Source organism: Ambystoma mexicanum, chromosome 10 (assembly GCF_040938575.1).
Source record: "Ambystoma mexicanum isolate Mex_15411 chromosome 10, UKY_AmexF1_1, whole genome shotgun sequence".
NCBI lineage: Eukaryota > Metazoa > Chordata > Amphibia > Caudata > Ambystomatidae > Ambystoma > Ambystoma mexicanum.
The window spans coordinates 1,013,370,443-1,013,390,993 of NC_090932.1; the positions used below are offsets into that span (position 1 = coordinate 1,013,370,443).

At 50.0% G+C, this 20,551-nt stretch overlaps 1 protein-coding gene across 4 annotated transcripts in view; it reads right to left on the reverse strand.

The window, feature by feature from the left end:
• Positions 1–20,551, reverse strand: part of VWA5B2 (von Willebrand factor A domain containing 5B2) — a 967,193-nt gene that overhangs the window by 588,830 nt on the left and 357,812 nt on the right. The window lies entirely within an intron of this gene.

Genomic DNA, 20,551 nt, shown 5'->3' on the forward strand with positions numbered 1-20,551 from the left:
AGACCCACAAATGGACAAGGAGGGCTCCCAGAACCAATGGCTTGCCTCCCAAGGAAGCTCTCTTTGGCTCTCCGGCATCTCTACGAAGGGCCAGCGCCTCATAGATGGTGCATTTGTGGAGTAAGCAAGAGTTGTACTCGAAGGATTGGCAAAGATTTACAGAGGGACAACTAGACATGTCTATCAAGTTTGAGCGATGTACAAATTTAGGGGCAGGTTTTCCTTTATGAAAATAATAATTACGTTTTTGTACTTAATGTAAGCATCCCACGCCGAAGTTCTGTGCACAGCGTAGACAGACAATTACATAGGATGTTATTGGGAGATGTTAACAGAATCCAGGGGATTGTGATTCCAGGTACAAAGTGGAACACACGTGTTAAGTGCATAGTAAGTAGGTTTTCGACTGAGCAGGAAGCATTAGGACAGATTGACTCTTTTCAGTTCCTGTGAGATTTCGTGAGTAGCATTTGATGCTCCTTGGCACTGAGTTTGTCTTAGTTGAGGTCAAAGGGGGCTGCTATGATTGTGCTTCAAAGAGTGTCAAGGTATGGTTTCTATGCCAGCCCCTTACCTGGGGAAGGTGTTCATTCAAGGAGCAGGACGATCCCGGGTGTTATAGAAGGATGCAGCCCACAGGGAAGGTAGAAGTGAAGTGGTACTAGGGGGGATGCATCTCAACCTCGAAGAGGTAGGTGTAGGACCATGAGAAGGTTTGACAAAGAGATCCCATGCGTGAGGTGTTCAGAGAGGTCATGGGCAGATGTTTACACTTTGGTGAGAAATATGAAGGGGGCTCTGTTGTGTATTGAGAGCCCCTCTGCCATTGGTGGCTTTGCCAAGGGGTCTGAAAGAGATAGAGAAAGAGAGAATGAGGCACAGACAGTTGAGTCGTCCAGCATACAGTCATGTATTTATGAGGGCTTGAGCTCATTGGAGGATGTAGTGTGGAGATTTTTTAAAATGTGGAGTAGGTTGAGGCAGGCAACGGATGAGGTTGAATAGTTGCATTTCTGTATCGAAGTGCACTCTGAGGTTCCGGGCCGAGCGGAGGATGCTGTTCAGGTGCAATACTACAGGGGAGATTCATTTGGGTGTTGTTGATAGTAGCAATGAGATCATCTTAGTTTTTGATAGATTCATTATAAGACTGTCCAGAGCCAGAGGGATGTCCAGGACATTGACCTGGACGGAGTATGATATGTGGTGGGAACAAATGACGATTTGGGTGTCATCTGCAAAGACATTGGTTGATTGATTGATATTTTATTTCTATCGCGCTCGTACACAAGTGTTTACATTAAACCCAAGTGAGGAGAAGATGCCTATGAGGAAGCGGGTGCACAGTGAGAGGATAGGCACCAGGCTTCCATTGCCAAGAAATGAGAGACATTTACCAATGGAAAGGGAGGTTCTCTGTAGAGTTCTAATAGGCTTAGAGGATGCTGTGCAAGCATCCGTTGGGCCTCTTGGCTCTGTAATGGCAACGGGTCTGGCATTCGGCTGAGTGGGAGATGTTCAAACTGAGGACATTTCATTCCTGTGACGTATTATGAGTGGTGAGGAATGAACACCAAGGGCCTCATCACGACTTCGGCGGTAACTCTTAAAATCTGCGGTAACGCTATTAGCGCAGATTTTAATGGTCCGTCGGATCACGAGTCCAAATACCGCTGGCACCATTACAGCCGGCGCAAGTACAGCCGGCTGTACAAGCGCCGGCCATAACAGCGCCAGGAACCATTTGCGCTAAAACATCAGCAATCACGAGTCCGGCGTAGGCGCTATTAGCGCCAGAAAAGCGGCGGACAATCCGCTGAAAATACCTCCAACAAAAAGCTGGAGGTAACAGAACACAGGCCACAGCAATAAGGGCCCAGGTGGAACCACTGAAATCAGAGGCCTACAAAGGAGCCACCCATGCACAACACACACTGTTCGCCAAATGGCCAGGGAAATGCACGGAGAACAGTACAGAATAAGGACGACCAGCAAATGCAACATTAGCCAAATGGATTTGCAATGACACATGAGGCAGCCACTTCTGTCATGCAGAAGTAGATGGGAGGGCCCCCTTATCCTGCGACAAGTGAATGAGTACTGTTACATACAGAAACCTAGGCGTACCAAGTGGAGAGTACCCATTGATTCAATCGTGCCCGTAGGACAACACACTCCACAATGTTATAGGCCAAATGCTAAAAATGGCAAATTGACACTGATTACAGAGCTCTGTACACCCACTGGATTTACCTTGTCCCCATACCGGCATTCTTTCCCCTGCAGGTGATTCTGGATATCCCCAGTACACGTGGCTCATGACCCCTGTGTGTCACCCACACACGGCGGCGGAGCGGGCATTCAACCTTGCCCATGCCCGTACACGGATCTGCGTGGAGAGGGCATTTGGACTGCTGAAAGCATGCTTCCGGTGCCTCGACCGCACGTGATGGGCATTGATGTATGCACCAGAAAATTGTACTGACATGTGCCATGCTGCGCAACATCTGCTGTCGCAGAAATGTGACACTGCCCCCTGATGCTCACGTGCTGCCACCTGAGGATGGGAGTGAGGGCGATGAAGTGCCAGAAGGTGTTGCACATGCACAGAGGATTGGGCTGAGGGAGGGGAGGTTGGCCACACAGGGATTGATGGATTCTTTTAGAAATGGGTAATGGGTAAATTGGAAATATGTCACTTCAACATTGAATTGCATCAGTAACAATCACTACTGTCCATGCATTGTGAATTTTCTAACGTGATTTATTTACCATCCAACAAACCACCCTCCCACCAGTGAACACCCAGCACACTAACCACCCTCCCACCAGTGAACACCCAGCACACTAACCCCCCTCCCCCCAGTAAACACCGAGCACACTAACCCTCCTCCCCCCAGTAAACACCCAGCACACTAACCCTCCCCCCCTGGTAAACACCCAGCACACTAACCCTCTGCCCCCAGTAAATACCCAACACACTAACCCCCCCCCCAGTAAACTACCCCCAATTGTGCAGGTAGGCACATGTGTCTCATCAGGGCACCAACAACGATGCCATGCACCACTAGGATGGTCGCGGGCGCTTCCTTTTTCCGGGCCCCTCTGGTGTGTGTGCCCTTAGGTGGCGCATAGACCGGCGCCTAGGAGATGGCTCTAGGGAACCCTCCGTGGGTGTGGTCGATGTCGAAGGGACTGAAGCGGTGGCCATCATGTGCTGTCGCATGAGGTTGTTTCCCTCCCGTGTCTGTTCAGCAAGTGCTGAGACTGCCTCCGTCAACTCCCTCACTCGTTGGCCGAAGCCTGTCAGGGCAGTGGTACATTGTTCAACAACTCGGCGTGTACGCACATTGTCCCGCACTATGTACTTGCACCCATGCCTTATTGATGCACTGACAGCCTTGATGTGCCGGCTCTGCACCTTGGCCATCGATTCCACCCTGGCCTGTTTGGCCTCAATGATGTCGAGTTGGCCCATCACTGCTGCCCCAGTGACGAAGGGCTCCCCTGGTGTGTCACGTGGTGGCCTGCGACTTGTGTGCTGTCGGGGGGGGCTGCATGGCGACATGGCGCCAGCCTGGACTGGGCTGCCTGGCTCAGAGTGCCGGTCTTCTGGGCTCCCATATGATGGCGTGTCCATGTCCGTCTGCGGTGTGCGGACACGACGCACAGGCACATGTCGACTTCCTGCATGCTGTGTGCCTGGCCTTGGGCTTCCGTGGGGTGTGATCATCCCTTCAGCCTCACTGCTTCCGGGAGAGTGTTGTCCTACGGCATGATAGCCACGTGGAGGTGTTGCTCCCACGTCGGGCTCCGATGCTGACCTCTCTCCCTCAGCATCAGGGCTGTGACTGTTGGCTTGGGGCGAGCTGGCGGTCGCCTCCCTGCGGCCATGTGGCTGCTGCTGTCTGGTGGGGCTGCGTTGGGGGGAAGTGGGTGTTGGCCTGGGTCGTTTCCCTTCGGTGCGGCCTCTTTGTGGGGTGCTGGTTCTGGTAGAGGCGTGCTGCCGTGGGCGCTGTGTTGGTGTGGCCTCCTCCCCATCATCTTCGTCCCTTTGGGATCGACGTGTGCCTGTGGGCTACATAGGGTGTGGTTTGAGTTCAATGCTACATATATTTGTGTGATGCAGGTCATGCCAACAAGTGTGATTGAAGACAGTAACAATCACGCAATCTACTTGAATTCTGTACAGTCGCCATGTGGTGCTTGTTGTGAATGTGTATGTGGGTACACTGCATGGAAATGTCGGAGTGACAGGTTTGCATGCGTGGTTGGGGTGCACTGCGCTCTGGGTTTTGGGGGTGTATTCATGCACACTCCAACTCTACGTAGCTGTCCTATGGCTATGGAAGTCTACCCCCTGCCCCTGTCATTCATGCTCTGCACGTACAGGGTCGTCTAGGCAGCACTACCGTTCTATGGATGTAGGCCTCACTTATGGGTGTATGCAGTACCTCAGACACATGTCTTCGCATTCATTCACTCAGGGTCTGCATGTGTGGTATGGGACTCACCTGCCGTTGGGTTGATGCCAGTGCCTGCCTCCGTTCCACCAATGCCCTCGATGGTGCCAACATCTATCAGGGCTGTCATTTTCTCCTCCCAAGGTGTGAGTTCAGGTGGGGGTGGGCCTCCTCCAGTGGCCCTGCTCGCACTCCTGTGCTGTGACAGGATGCGACGGACTTGCACGCGCAGGTCGTTCAGGCACTTGCGGCAATCCTCCCCATCCCGGGGCACGCGCCCCACAGCACTGACCCTTTGGCTGATGGTTCGCCATATTTTGGCTCTGCGCTGGCCACTTGTTTTGCGCTGATGCAGCTCCTCGTGGTGTATCTCAGCCTCCTCGACCAGTACTGCTAGCTCCTGGTCACGAAATTCGGGCTTTCTCAAACTGTCCCTAGTGTGCTCCTGAGACATGTTTTGGGCTTGGATCACGTGGATGGCTTCCAGGGGCTGTGATATCCGACGGATTGTGATTTCCAAGATGGCCGCCGCTTTATTTCCTGTTCCGGCGGTGCGCCGGATTTCAAGGTTCGCGCTATTTGCGCTAACGCCATGGACCGGGGCGCGTGCACGATAACTGGTGATCTGGCAGATTATCCGCCGGGGGCCTTGGCGTTAGCGCTAATTATGTCCGGCAGATAATCTGCTGCATTACTGCAGAAGTCGTGATGAGGCCCCAAGCATTGCTTGAAAATGCACAGTGGTCAAGCTGCGTGATGTGGCGATGGGCAGAAATTACAGTGGAGACTTCGAACAGTATCTACAAATGGCCAGACGTTCCTGAGGGTTCCAAGGTCTACTCACACCATGGACCAGTCATCCCTGGAGAGCATAGGAAATGTTCCGTTTCCGGGTGATCTGCTCGGGTCAGAGGAAAGACTTGCCCTGTCGTGATACATTGTGCTAGGGTCTGCATAAGTATTTGTTCAGAGCGAATGACAGACACCTTCTCATGGTGCCTTAGTGTGTGTTCAAGTTAGAAGAAAGTTGCAAATAGGGAATACAAAGCGTGACGAGCAGAAGTTAAAGCAGCCCTGGATATCGGGCTTCGCCCAGTGATCAAGAGCTACCTCTGGGGTAGGAGGAGCTGGCCCAGAGTCTGCTGAATTCAGACACCATGAGTAGCACATTATAACGTTTCTCCCATTTCATTTGCCCCATTATGATTTTAATGTTTTCTAGGTGTTTCCTTACTCCTCTGTATTCAAATTGTCAAACACACAAAGTTAATACCACATAGGTATGTTTACATAATATCAGTTCACCAGGGAATCGCGGTTTTGGTTGAATACTGCGCGTCCGATTTCGTCACGTGATTATACTGCGAAATCCTCGTAACATGTCGTGCATACACGTTCTGACAGCAGGTTTTATATAACCTGAACGTTACACTTATGCTATTTTGTAAAACTCATCCTACATACTGTCAAATTGAATTTGACAAATGCCACACGATGGCACCATTAAGCATCGTGTGCAATTTGACAGTTACAAAGTGGGAGACACCCCTGCAGCCCCCATCACATTATACCGTACAAGGGGAGCTGGGGACACCCCGCAAACCCCTAGGCTCCTTGTACGACATAACAGATGCAAACACAATCTCTCTTTCAACCCGATCATATTGGGTTGCGCGAGCCTTTCGTCTTGCCGTTTTGGGCAGTTTGATGAAATGCTTTCGATGTAATCTCCAGTTTCTGGGAATCACGGGTAGCTCTTGGCTCCTGTTGGCATCAAGCCAACCAGCCACTTCTAGGCTACAAGCAGGAGCTGAACAGCCCCCAGCTATTTGGATCCGTAAACTGTTTAAGAGTGGGCAAGACTGGCAGGATAAGGTTAATGCCTCCTCCTGCCAATATAGAACTCTTCGTTATTAAGGTTTAAGTGGCCAATCAGCCTTTCACACAATACACAATAGACCTCCGTAGGAGATATATGTGCCCTTGTCCAACCAGGCAACCGTGTCGGCATAAGTGCATAGGCTGTCAGCACAAAAGACATTAAGGGATACATGTATATCAGAGTGATGTTACTGCAACAGAGACATTATGATAGTGCAGCCTGGGTGAACTCACTCAGGCCCGGATTAATGGAAATGTGTGCATAAATCCTGCAGGGGCCACGCGCCGAGAAGGACACTGCACAAGGCTGCGCGAATAAGGAAATCTGCGCGCTCACGTATTCATGGATCCAATCACACGTTTCTTGCCAACACACAAAGGGAATGGAGTTGCATGAGGAACGCCCACAGCATGCCCCTGCGCAAATCAAAAACCAAGGCACACCCCAACCGAAGTGCAAATCTCCGCATCCACCCCTAATCCACCATCCAGCACCACTGCGAAAATGCACGTGCCCCCTCATAAGCAGGCAGCACCCCCAACAAACACGTGCAGGCTCCCTTGTACGCTAAGGCGGCACCCCTGCAAAAAAAACGCTAGAGCTTCCTCGTAAATTGAGGCTGCACCTCCAACAAAAACACACTGGCATCCTCGTAAGCTAGACGGCACCAATACAAAAACGCAAAAGAGTTTCCTCGTAAGTCAAGGCTGCACCCCAACGGAAACACAGAGGCTCCCTTGTAAGCTAAGGTGGCACCACTGCGAAAACACAAAGGCTTCCTCATAATTCGAGGCTGCACCCCCAACGAAAACATGCAGGCTCCCTCGTAAGCTCAGGCGGCACCCCTGTGAAATCGCGAGAGCTTCCCCGTAAATCGAGGATGCACTACCAACAAAAATGCATGGGTTCCCTCGTAATCTAAGGCAGCACCCCAGCGTAACTGCTAGTCCATCCCCCTAAACTTTAGGCACCCAATCTGCTGGCATATGCGCACATAACCCTTAGGGTTCTGGGCGCATAGCTTAAGAATATGGTTACATGAATACGGTACATAAGAATATGGTTACATAGGTAGCAGTCTTAAGGTAGAGGATGCATGAATACAAGCTTAAGAATATGGATACAGGTTATGCAGATTAAATCTAGCGCATACTTAAGTGAGAGGGTAGTTACAGGAGATGCACGACACAGTAAATGCATAGTAGGTCTGCTGTAGCAAGTTGCACTTACTAAGACTGTAGATACAAGGGTTGTGTTGTCGTACATAGTTGGAGGCGGGACATGTTGGGGTTAGCTGGTGAGATAGAGTGGAGCTAGGAATCCTGTGTGAAGAGCCATGTTTTTAATTTTTTGCGGAATGACAATAGGGTAGGATCCATCCTACTGTCCAGTGGTAGGGTATTCCAGTAGTTGGCTACCATGACAGGGAAGCTTGAGCCGCCTGCTCTTTGCCTTTTGTATCTAGGCTTGGCTAAACAAACCTAGATAAGCAGCACGGGTAGGCCTGGCTGACTGGTTTTTAGTGATCAATTTGGAAAGGTAACGCAGGGCATTGTTGGCTAGGCATTTATGTGTAAGTGTCCTTTTTTTAAAATTTGATCTGGTCCTTCACTGTAACCAGTGAATGTTTCTTCTGACGGTGGAGATGTGGTCTAATTTGGGGATATTTAATGCTGCTCTTATGGCGTTGTTTTGCATGATTTGAAGTTTTGTGATTTTTTTTACGCAGATCCTGCCAAGATGGCATTACAGTAGTCGATCCTAGAGAGGATTAGGGCTCTTGCTAAGGTGATACGGTTCTCTACTGTGAGGAAAGGTCTGCAGGCCGTGATAAGTTTGGCTGTGTAGGCGGAAGCCGAGGTGATGGCACTGACTTGCCGAGATAAAGTAAGTGAGGAGTCGGGGTAGACTGCAAGGGTCTTGACTTCTTTAGCTGTTGTGATAAGGTTGCCATCAATGTTGAAAGATTGGTATAACGGTGACAGGTTTTTCAGTTTAGCTTGGCTACCCATGATTTGAATCTCGGTCTTATTGTCATTGAGGCATAGCTCATTTTGAGCCATCCGGGCTTGGATCGTGTGATAGATTGTATTTAATGCATTTATATCAGTGATGTAGTCACGCGTGATGGGGATTAGTATTTGGGTGTCGTCAGAAAAGTTTGTGTATGTGACGCCCAAATTGTCCAGTTTATCGACAAGGGGTTTAGTGAATGCGTTATACATGGTGGGAGACATGCAAGAGCCTTGTGACACTCTGCAGGTGACTAACCCTGTCCGCAGGTGACTGGGGCAGGGTTAGCTGCTGCGGCAGTAGAGAAAAGTATCATTGTACGATTTGAGAGGTATTACCTGATCCATGCTATAGCATTCTTGGAGAAGTGGGCATCGCTAGCTAGATGACGGCATAGGATGTTGTGATTAACAAGATCAAATGTCGCCAAGAGGTCAAGGAGTAGAAGTATGACCAAGTCGCCTCTGTCCCTGATCTGTTCCATTTCAACTTTTGGGGCTACTAGGGATGTTTCTGTGCCATGGCCGGGCGGAAACTTGATTGGCAGAGGCCCAACAAATGATGTGTTTCTAGGTATTTTTGGATTTGAAGGTATGGTACTCTATCCAGAATTTTTAGCAAGAATGGTACCGTCGTGATGGGCCGGTAATTAGTGGGCACATTTGGGTCTAGCGTAGGTTTTTTCAATAGGGGCATCACCCAAGCTTCCTTGAGGTTGTGTGGTACTTTGTTGGAGACAAGGGACATGATGAAGGAGGGTGCCTGGTTGTCTGTGCAGTCTTTGATTAGGGTCGCTGGACAAATGTCGCCGTGGCATCGTGTCGGTTTGTGACCTTTTATAATTTTGGTAGTATCCTCTATCGTGATAGTGGAGAACTCAAACTTAGGGAATGGTTTGGATGGGTTTGGTTCGTTGGTAAACTGTTGATGAGTGCTGAGTTTCAACTTTTTATTATCAATTTTGAGCTGGAGTGACGTGATTTTGTCTAAAAGGGCTTTTTGGATATTTTCGCACCACGCTTGATCTTTAGTGCATAAGTCAGGGGTTTGGGAGGTTTCTAATTCTCTTAGGACTGAGAAGAGTTCTTTGGAACTGAAGTTGGCATTTTCTATGCGCATTTTCTATGCATTGCTTTTAGCCTGGAGGGTGGCTTTTCTGTACTCAGATGCTAAGGAGGTGAATTAACGCTTGAAGGATTTTTTCTCCAATTATTTTCTGCCTTTCTTTTTTTGCTGCGTAGATCTTTGACTTCAGGGGTGAACCATTGGTTGAGATTAGCTTTGGGTTCGGCTTTGCAATTGCCCAGAGGGGCCACTACATTTAGAGCTGTTTCCATAACTTGATTTATATGTGGATATCATGAAGGAGGGGTCTGTGGACTCTTCGAGATTTGTTGTGAGCTTAGAGATCATCGGGAGAACGCTGTCAGGTGTAATGTTACGCATGTTTCGAGCTTGAGTGGCCGTTGCCATCAGCATTGGTAGGTTGGTTTGGGTGTTAGTGGTAATTTGGAATAGTAAAATGTTGTGGTCTGACCATGGGCAGGGATCATTGCTGGAGATGTAGGTAGTGCAGTTATGGTCAGCAAGCCAATCTAGGGTGTGACCTTTGGCATGGGTATGTCCTGATGATCTAATAGTAAAGCCTTGTGTTTCAATAGTAATGGCTAAAGAGGAAGCTTGCAAATCAGATCTGTCATGGAGACCTAGGTTAAAGTCGCCAAGAACCATCCCTTTAGAGATGGGTTTTACATCAGTGGTTAGTAAGGTGGCAATGTCCCCCTCAAATGATGAGGTGGGTGATGGGGGCCTGTAGATGAGGTGTAAGTTTAGCAAGATCGTATGGGAGATCGTAATTTTAGTGGATAGTAATTCTCCTGAAGTGAAGAAGATGCTTGGGATTTCTCTAATGTTGATATTAGTTTTGGAAATGAAGGCAATGCCTCCTCCCTTTGAACTGATTCTGTCTTTTCTAATAATTGCATAGCCCACCGGTAAGGCTAGTGCTAGCGCAGGGCCTGCTGGAGAGTGCAGCCACGTTTCTGTTATGGCAATAAAGTCAAGGTCATTCTTTGTGATGAGGTCGGAGATGTCCAGGGCGTGTGACGGGATGGATCTGGCGTTAATTAAGGCACCTTTAATTTGTGACAGTGGGTTGCTAATTTTGTTGTTTGTCAGTTTAGATCTAATTGTACAAGGGGCAGGTTTATGCCCACACGTGGATGGGTTATTTCTTTGGATTGGGGCCCAGAGGTGTTTGTGATTTCATCAGTTAGGTTAATAGTATTGGAGCTAGTTGGGTTTGGGTTGTTCATAAGGTGGTTTGCTGGTTTAAGGCTGTGATGTATCAAGTGGTTTTTGGTCCTGTCTCTCAGTCTGTTGTTCCTTTGTGCACCGGAGCGAGTCAGAGAGGTTGTATTGTTGTTCAATGAGCGCAAATTATAGTTGGTCGTATGCACAGATTGTGGTAGAGGTTCAGTCAACTGAGTAGGTGAGTGTGTATCACATGCTGTACAATGTATGGTTGAAACTCACCTGAACCTTTGTGGTCTGCCTCCACTATGAAGCACACACCCAGCATGTCCACCGCCAACACGATCAACAGGAAGCACTGACCACCAATTCTGGACTGGAGCATCCGCTGTCACTCCCTGGCAGACCGGAATCTGCAGCACCCCAGCCAGACAGCAATACATTGCACAAACAACACAGTGGCCACACCATCAACATGTGACAAGTGAATGCAATGCAAAGTAGCATGTGCATGTTGGCCATGGGTCATTGCAGAGGCATCAAAGCACAACAACTGTGTGCTGAGGACAGAAGTACCCCTATTCATATATCGGCCAGATCTACAAATAATGACCAGGCGCATCACAGCCTCAGCACAAGTGATCTGGGTGGAAGTGGTGGCAAAGTCCCTATCAAGGACCACAACATGACAGGCACATGCATGGGTGATGGGCGGGCAATCAGAGAGTGCATGACTCACTGAGACAGGAAATGTGTGCTGGCACACAGGAAGAGCAAACATGGGTCACAAATGCATTCTAGTTGTAAAGGTGGAGCAAGACATGAGAGCAGGCAGTGTGTGCCTGCACATGCTGGTGGGTGTGTGCACATCACATGGGTTTGACAGAGCAATGACAAACAAATGTGCAAGTTGCATGACTGGGGCACCCCTCCACAGTGAGCCCAACTCCCACCGCAGCAACCACAATACAAAATACACAATACAGTGAATACAGTGTGGGCGCATGCATAATCACAAGCATGTGCAAAGGGGGCACATGAAGAACAGTGGACCTGAAATTTAAACAACGTGAAACTGTGTAAACACACAGGAACAGGTAGTATCACATCCACAATCTGAGAAAACCAATTAGAACTAAACACATCCGCACATCATTGCAACCATACCCGGATGTACATCATCTCACACACCACAGCCCACTACCCCAACCACACTGATGACAAACACAGAGTGATGCTGAACCTGTAAATGCAAATGAAAACATACAGTGCAGCCCCTGTTGTCTGATGGATGCACCCCCAGATGTCAGGCACATGTGCATCCCTCCACCTGCAACCATTACAGCAACAACAAAGCACACATAGGCATGCCACAATACACATGACTTGCAATGGAGCGATGCACTGACTGAAATGTGAACTATCAAAGTTGCAGACACACGAATTAACTGCATGAAGTGTGGAATGGAACCATATAAAGGATGTATTAAACAAAATCTTGTACTACAAAAAACTGTGAAAGAAGGTCCAAACAGTCCGGGGTAAAAGATGAAATTTGAAAACAACCCTACACCTAAATAACTATATACAGGAAAAACAGGGAAGGAAAGTCTCCAAAGTCCGGGGCAAAAATATAAATAAATAAATTAAACCTACACCTAAATAACTATGTACAAAGGCAGCTGGCTAGTTCTCCTTCTCAATCTCATCCATGCTGTCTACCAGGGCTGAGTCACGTGCCACATCCTCCATCAGGTAGGCCTCCGTTGATTCCTGGAGGGCTTGCAGGGTGGACAGGATCTTCACCTCTGCATCCCGTGCCGCCCTGCAAGTGACCTTCAGGATGGCAGCATGCCTCCTCGCCTGACACAGCACAACCTGAGCCCTCCCCACCATCACTCTTGCTTCCGGTGCCCGCAGCCTCTATGCCACCAGCTCCCTCTCATAGATCCTGAACACGGAAGACCTCATTTGTAGCGATCCCACATGATCCTCCTGCCTCGAGCTTTCCACCTGCCTCCTTGGGGTGGGCTGACCTGTAACATACCACCTCCTCCTCCTTGCCACCTGCTGCTGCTGTGCTCAGTGAATGCTCCCCTGGCATGTCATCTGACCTGATGATGATCATCAGGAGCGTACAGCACCTGCACTGCTCCACGGTGCCTGCTGTTCCTCCATTGCCTGTGCCCCTGTCAGTGCCTGGGTAGGCACAGTGACCACCTCAGCTGCCGTACCTGTGACTCCCACCTTGGGCGGAGATGCAAGCACCATCAGACGGGGCGATGGGGGTAGGACTAGTGCACAGGAGGCCCTGCTGGTATGTGGGCCGAAAGGCACCCCGGAGGATGACTGGTGCACAGAGGAGGAAGCCAAGGAGGTGGTCACAGCAGTGAACAGCCCACAGAGTCCAGCAGGGAACAGGCCTGCTGCCAGCAAGACCACAACGCGATACAGCTCATTGTGATGATGGGCAAGCAAACTATGAGTAGCTTGCCCATCACCACAAATGACTGCAGTCTGCCTTGTAAGCCCAGCCAGCAGGGGCAGCATCTGATCCTGGATGGGCACATCAGCCGACAACGGGATGCTGATCTGAGTGGAGGCATCCCGGCAGGCACACATTCCTGCACCTGATAGCCCTCGGAAGGATTTTGCACAGGCACCTCCACGGTTGACTGCACAGCCTCATGCCACTGGGATAGGACTGCAGAACACACCCCCACCTGACTTCATGGGCTGGGCTGCAATGGCCAACTCCTCCGCCTCCCCCTCCATCAACCGGTCCCACCACTACTAAAAGTCCCCTGCCACCTTCACCTCCACCACCTTAGACCTACCCCCAGCAACCACACCCAATGGTACAGGCGCTACCTCAGCCACATCGCTCCCCGAAGAAGAGCCGTCACAGGGGAGTGGCTGGGGCCTGCGCCTATGTCTGGTGGAGAGATCCCTGCAGCCGTGCTCCACAGCACCGCTTCCGCCCTCTTCATCAGCTGCAGCAACTATGGGAAAGGAGACACAGAACAGCAATATCGGTGTAATGCAACTAAGCTGTGTGGTATCAAAGAAATTTGCAGGAACATGACATGTCTATGGAACAATCAGCAACATCCACACCCACACACGTGCAATCCACATCAAAACAGACACAACAACCCAGGCATGATGTGAAAAACATTCATGACACATGTAAAGGCAGCACAATGTGGCCAGTGCACAGACACATACCAAGATGAATTACATGACCCTGGCGGAAGGTCAACATGACCCAACTGCAACCTCATACACATCAGTGGGAGACATGCCACATGGGCACATGGGTGGGCAGGGAGCAAACTGGGATGACGTACACACACGTAAAGCAGGTGAGCACAGATATGGTGACCCAACACCGTGGACACATTGTGGGCAAGGCACACAGTGGAATCATGACCACCAGTGGCCAATCACGCTTGCACCACTCACAGCATGGCCATGCTGACACCTGCATGGGCACCTCTCCACACCATCACATTAAACAACATGCCTCCGCCACAACCCATCCTGCGTGCATGCAACACATACATGCATCAATTGCACAGGCACACATGGCATGCCATAGCCCGAAGCACATTCCCATGGCATGCCCAAACATCACGCTGAGTGCACAAGCAGTGTCATGACCAATCACATCACAGTCCCGGAAACTGCAATGCACAAACGTGACTACGCCAAACATCCAAATGCACGTGGGACCTCCAGACCTGAGTAATGCATGGTCACACATTGCTATTGTTTCCACAACTACATGAGCAGCATGCATGCACATGACATGGCCAACACTCCTTCAACTGTCACACTTGCCATCCAGGCATGTGTTAGACACAAGAAACATTGCATGTGTACAGTTTTCAAAAATGTACTACAACACACAATGAAAATTAAAGTGCATTTCCAATCCACACATGTCTGATTTCCCACATGGGGATCATTGTCTGGGGCCTGCATGCAGATGTTGGTCGCAGAAACATACATGCTGCAACAGTAAGGGGGTCATTGCAAACATGCAAGCACATGCACAACACATATGCACCTCAGAGCAGTACAACACATGTCTACTCACCAGCCGACTCCAGATGTTCTTGCAACTCGCAGACCTGGGTATGCAGCTCCGGGTAGAACCTCTCCAGGATCCACATGTTGTTGTTGGACAACCTGCACCTGAGTGCACGCTGTAGCTCAGAGGTTGCACCAGCCTTCAGGAAGTGCCGGTCCTTGACGTGGGTCCTGGATTGGAGATCCCCCCACCGCTCATGGATGCCCTTGTAGCAGCAGACTACCACCAATTGATGGCAGCTGTTATGTCCTCCCAGATCTGTAGACGTCCCTCCTTTCTGCGTTGCATCGCTGGGTCGAAGAGGGCATCATGATTCTCCAGGACCTCATCCACCAGGATGTCAACTTCTTTTGCACTGAAGTTGACAGCCCACTGCCTTGCTGCCATGGGGTTGCCACTCTGCTCAGAGGTAGATGGTGTGGACATGGCAACCCCTAAGGCAGGTGTGGGTGGGTAGGCTGGTCCTGGAGATGGGCTGAGGAGCAGTGGTGGTGGTATATCAAGGTGGAAGTACAACATAGCAGCTGAGGGGGTCACAGGGCTGGAGACAGGAGCACAGACATCGCAGTGCAGGTGGGCAGCAGGCATTTACACTGGACAGGGAGCAGTAGATGGCAACATTGGAGCCAGCACATGGCAGGAGGAGGCAGGTAAAGTAGCACGGAGGCAGGATAGTGGGTCTTCCGTGTGTAGCCCAAAATCAGCCCAAAACAGAGTAAAGGTCATTAGCGCAAAAGTTACATGACATGCGCTGCACACAGTGCACCGACGCGGCTCATGGCATTGACAGGGATACATAAGAACAAGTAAATGTATCACTGGCTGTGCGTGTGAAGGAACAAAGATACAGTATTGTCATACCACATATTTTGGGGTTGCCACGCAATCCGTTCCCTTCAGGTAGCATACTGTTTTTTGGGGGGGTGGTTGTGCCTCTGCGCTTACGTGCATTTTTTCTATCCCAATTATGAGGCCCGTGGTCTGTCGCGTACGCACTTTTTCTGTTTGTGGTTGCCACTGCAAATCGTGTACCTCTTTTTTCATGTTCGGAAGCTTTACGGGTGTCACATATGCAGTCTTTGTGTTATTAGGTGCCACTGCGTATTGCGTACCTCTTTTTTCATTTTTGTAAGCTTTCCTGGTGTTTCACATTTGCGGTACATTTGAGCCTTGCCGGATCACATATCTACGTTGTACATCACGTAGACTGTTCCCTGACTCACATTGCCCAGGACAATAACTTGGTGTGCCTCCCATTCATCCCTTACACCTGTGACATGGTTGGAAAGACCCTAAAAGAGAAAGGGGGCAGATGGGGTCGGGTGGGGGTGATAGTGGTGAAACACCTGCTCCAGCCCCAGGTGCTCAGTAAAGTGGTGGTGAAACACCTGCCCCAGCACCAGGAGGACATGGCAGAACCCAGTCCAAAGGTGGCCCGGCACCTGGATGCCAAACTGGTTCCAGACAGACAGGGGTAGCTCCAACCCCCTCTCCCCCGCCACTCATGGGAGGAAGGGACGCCCTGCATAGCAGGTAAAGGCTCAACCCCAAGTCAAGGCACACAACGCTGTTCCGCACAGGAAGAAGAACTTCTCTGATGAGGAGCTCCCGATCCGGATTGACTACGTGACCGATCACCATCATGACATGGTCCTGTATGCAGGGTGCTCATGCACAAGGTATGGTGCATTGGCAGCATGTCACTGAACAGATAAACGCCTAAGAGGTGAAGATCCACACAGCGGAACAGGTCATCAAGCGCTGGAATGATCTCAAGCACAAGCTGCGTGTCAACCTGTCCTATGCACTGGCAACTGGAGGGGGGCCACCACAGGAGGAGCAGCTGACCCCACATGAAGAGGCCACGAGCCAATTCATCCTCATTGAGCAGGTGCAAGGTATGGTAGGCCTGGAGAATTATGATGACCCATCAGGTGAGTGTCCGTCATTGCACATCCTGGGTTTTGCCAGTCATGCATCACCCACATCCATTGTGTATTGGCATATCTGGCTGCATTTGTGTGACAGCCCTGGGTAAAGTATTTCCTGTGACATACAGACACATGTCAATTGGCCATCATAATGGGCCTAGCACGTGTGGCAGCCATTTGTGGCACATGTCTGTGTGACAGGACACATCGCCCACAGGGTACTCCCACGGCACTTGGGAAACATGTGACACCTACAAGTAGTGTTCTACATCTCCTCATTCACCGATCTTTCTGCAATTCACTGCCATATTGTGCTCATGTTGTTCCCCACTACTTCATACATCTGCAGCTGCAATTTATACATGTCGTGGCCAACTTCCAACGTGTCTTCTTATCCAGATTGTTAAGGATCAGCTGGAGCACAGCAGAATCACCTCCTATCACATGGCTCTGTAGCCACACACCCCCACCTACAAGTAGTGTTCATTGCTACATTCTTGCTGGGTTTCACTATGCACTGCTAAACCAGTGCATGCACACAAAGTATCACTTACACGCCATGTCGTGCAGAGTTACATGTTCCATTTGTCACCTGCTCCTATTGTCACAAAGCATATCTGAGCTACCTGTCAAGGCACATTGTTGCGTTCCCAGGGTGTAGTGCATGAGTGTCCACAGAACACATACACATTGACTCAGTTCCAGTGCCACAGAGAGCCTACTCATTGTGAAGCATTCTCCATGTTACCTTCCCACACTCTGTGCCCACTCCATGTGACCATTGGCCTCACCCTCTTGTGGATTGGCGGACCTTGTTCACATTACCCAATCCACTCTCCATCTCACTGCACTTCAGGGATGTTGGCCAGAAGTCACACTTTCGGGTGAAGCTTCTCATGGGCTTCTGCCCTTTCCAACCTTCCTGCAGGTTCACATTGTCTCCTGTTCCCTGGCCCAGACCTGATTATTGGGTCATGTGTTGACCGTGGTGTTGTCTGTGGATATGGATGGCTGGCTGTTCCAATGTGGTGTCATTGTACATTAAAATGTCACATGCACATTACTTTTCCCCTTGTATGTTTGGTGACTTGACAGTTGAATTTCCCCTTGTTGTGCATTTACAACACTGTTGAATGTCAATGTGCCCACTGGACCAAGTGTGTGGATGCATAATGTATGGTGGGTGCATGTCATGCCATTTCTCGTCAGAAATGACAAGACATTTCTTGTCCTTCAAGCATTTGTAAATTTTTGTCTCTTTTGACATGTATCAATATGTTTTTCTCTGTACATTTGCAGGTGAGGATGCACCAGATGCAGAGGAAGAGGAGGAAGAGTCAGTTGTCAGTTATGCGGCAGACCACCAGCGGGGGACGTGTTGTGGTTTGCCGTGAGAATCCACTGGTACTGCAGACCATCCTGAGTTGTGCTGTAGACTCTCCAGAATCTTTTGTCTCAGATGTCTCTGATGCTGGGCCGGATGTTCATGCCTCAAAGAGGCCAAAGGTGAGTGACCCAATGGGTGGGTCGGTCAGGGCCCGTGAGTCTGTGGCAGGGCGGCTGGCTTCAAAAGGCCAGTCAGTGGTGGCACTCCCATCTGCGGTGGCTACTGCTGCAAGGCCACGCTCCCCTGATTTGATATTGGGTCATCGGCCTGATGTTCAAGGGAGGGATGCAGACCTGCAGCCAACGACAGGGGCACCACAGCAAAGGACATGGTCCCTTGCATCAGGCTGCCGTGGACCTCTCACACGTGGGGGATGTGTGCAGGCTGGGGAGGCAGAGTGGGAGCAGCAGATTTCCCGTGCTGTCCTCCGACATGGATATGTGTTGGATAACATGTCTGAGGGCATGTATAAGATGGCCAAACCCAAGACCCGGCCAGCGGCCCGGGTAGAGCAACAGCTGCAGATCATGCGGTCCTCATGCCGCTCCCCCAGACTGCACATAGAGGCCAACATCAAGGGACGACAGGCTGATCTGTGGTGTCTGCAGGCTTCCCTGCATGCAGATGCTCAAGCACACAGAGAGGCCTTGAGGCTTGAGATGGAAGCCCAGAGGACTGCACTCCATGCAGAACAGCCATAAGGGGACTTATCCATGATGAGGTGGGTGCCTTCAGGCAGTCCCTCTCGGAGGAAATCCATGCATCATGGGCGTCTGCACATGCAGACTCTGTTGCCCTCCGTGATGCAATACATATACACATCACCGGCCTAACTGTGCTGCTGCATTCATCAGTGTCACACATGGCAACTGCCTCTGAAGGCCAGGCTTGTCACTGCATGGTCTGCCTCCAGCACCACACCCGTCTGCAGATCAACCGCAGGATGGGGGTCCCAGCACAGACATGCCTCCTGGTCCACCGTTGCCATGAAGTCCATGAGCCCATGGACGGTTCTTTTTTTTATCATAGTCAAATTTTGTGTCCACTCATGAGTGGACATTGACATGCACCCTACCCCTCCCCTCTTCATGCTGGACTCTCCCACCCCCTCCGTCCATGATGGACAATTTTTCTTATATTTTAAATTTTTCATGGCCATGGACCTTTTCTTTTTTTTTTGTGTCCCTTGCTTTGCCATGAACACTTTGTTCTTTGTTTTCAATACCCCTGGCCCAGATGTTGGCATGTGCTTTTGTTCATCCCTTTCCAAGGTGCAATCTTTTTCTGTTTTCTTTTTGATTTTTACCATTCCCTTGAGTTGTGCAGTTGCCCTCTCAAAGCAATGACGTATGCCGTGGTGGACATGCAGCCATCCACAGTGATGTCAACTGCCATGGTTGCCTCGTGGTGGACGGGATGGCATGTGCAGGAAACATTGGGTTGAATTAATATTGACACATGTGTGCAGCGTGTATGATACTGTGCTATGGCTGTTATAATGCCTTGTCCATTGTTGTTACAGTGCTCTGGAATGAGGCGGTGACTGCACTCCCAAGGGAGACACCCTGCTCCCTTTGACGTCCCAACTTCCCATGCCCTCTGTCAAGCACTGGACCTCCTGTCACTCATTTGGAGGCACAGTTCCTGGTGGAAGTAATGCAGGAATCACATCATTCTGGCTCAGTCAGCAGGTAAGCATGTGCACTGTCTTGCATGATCTGCCTGTGTAATTGTTCCCCATGGTTTCTGCATGCAGTACACATCTTGAGCAGCTGGTGGCATTCCCCTTGTGTCACAGTGAATGTCTGTGCTGATGAGTGTCTGTACACATGCATGTGTGTGTATGTGCATTTGCACTTCTATGCCAGTGCATTGTTTCTGTGGATGCACTCATGATGTTGACAGCATGGTTGGAAGTGATTGTGCAGAAATATTGTCACATTACTCATTTTCAGTGTTTTGTTCAGTGTGGATGCATGTACTGCTTGGCCACATGCATTGTTGGTGCTTCTGCACTCTGGGGGTCTCTGTTCTCCAACACTTAGCACACTGACCGTGGTGATGTTTCCTTACTGCCACCATTCTACTCCCCCAGTCCCTATGTTGCATACTGTGCCCTGTGCACACAACTCTTTGACCGTTGGCAATTCTAAGTCCACTTCCTTCTCCACTTACAAGTCCCGCCCAGCCAGGCCACTGGTCAACATGTCACATTCACATTGATAGGTATGTATGCACATCCTAAACTGCAGCGGTTTATGACATGGGCTCTGGTGACTCCATTGTGGAAATGTGTGTGCATTGACTCCACATGACATGTTTCTCGGACTTGATGCATGTTGGTTTTGACAGATATGTACATGTGCACCCCTGACTGGCTGCTTCTATGTTACCCAGTATGGTGACTTTTGTACATGCTTTTGTTCTGTTGGTTATCACCACTGGTGCGTTTGACATGTTTTCTGGTTTTAGTTCCTACTTCATTATTTACTGCCACAGTCTGTGGGTGTACATTGCATCGACACA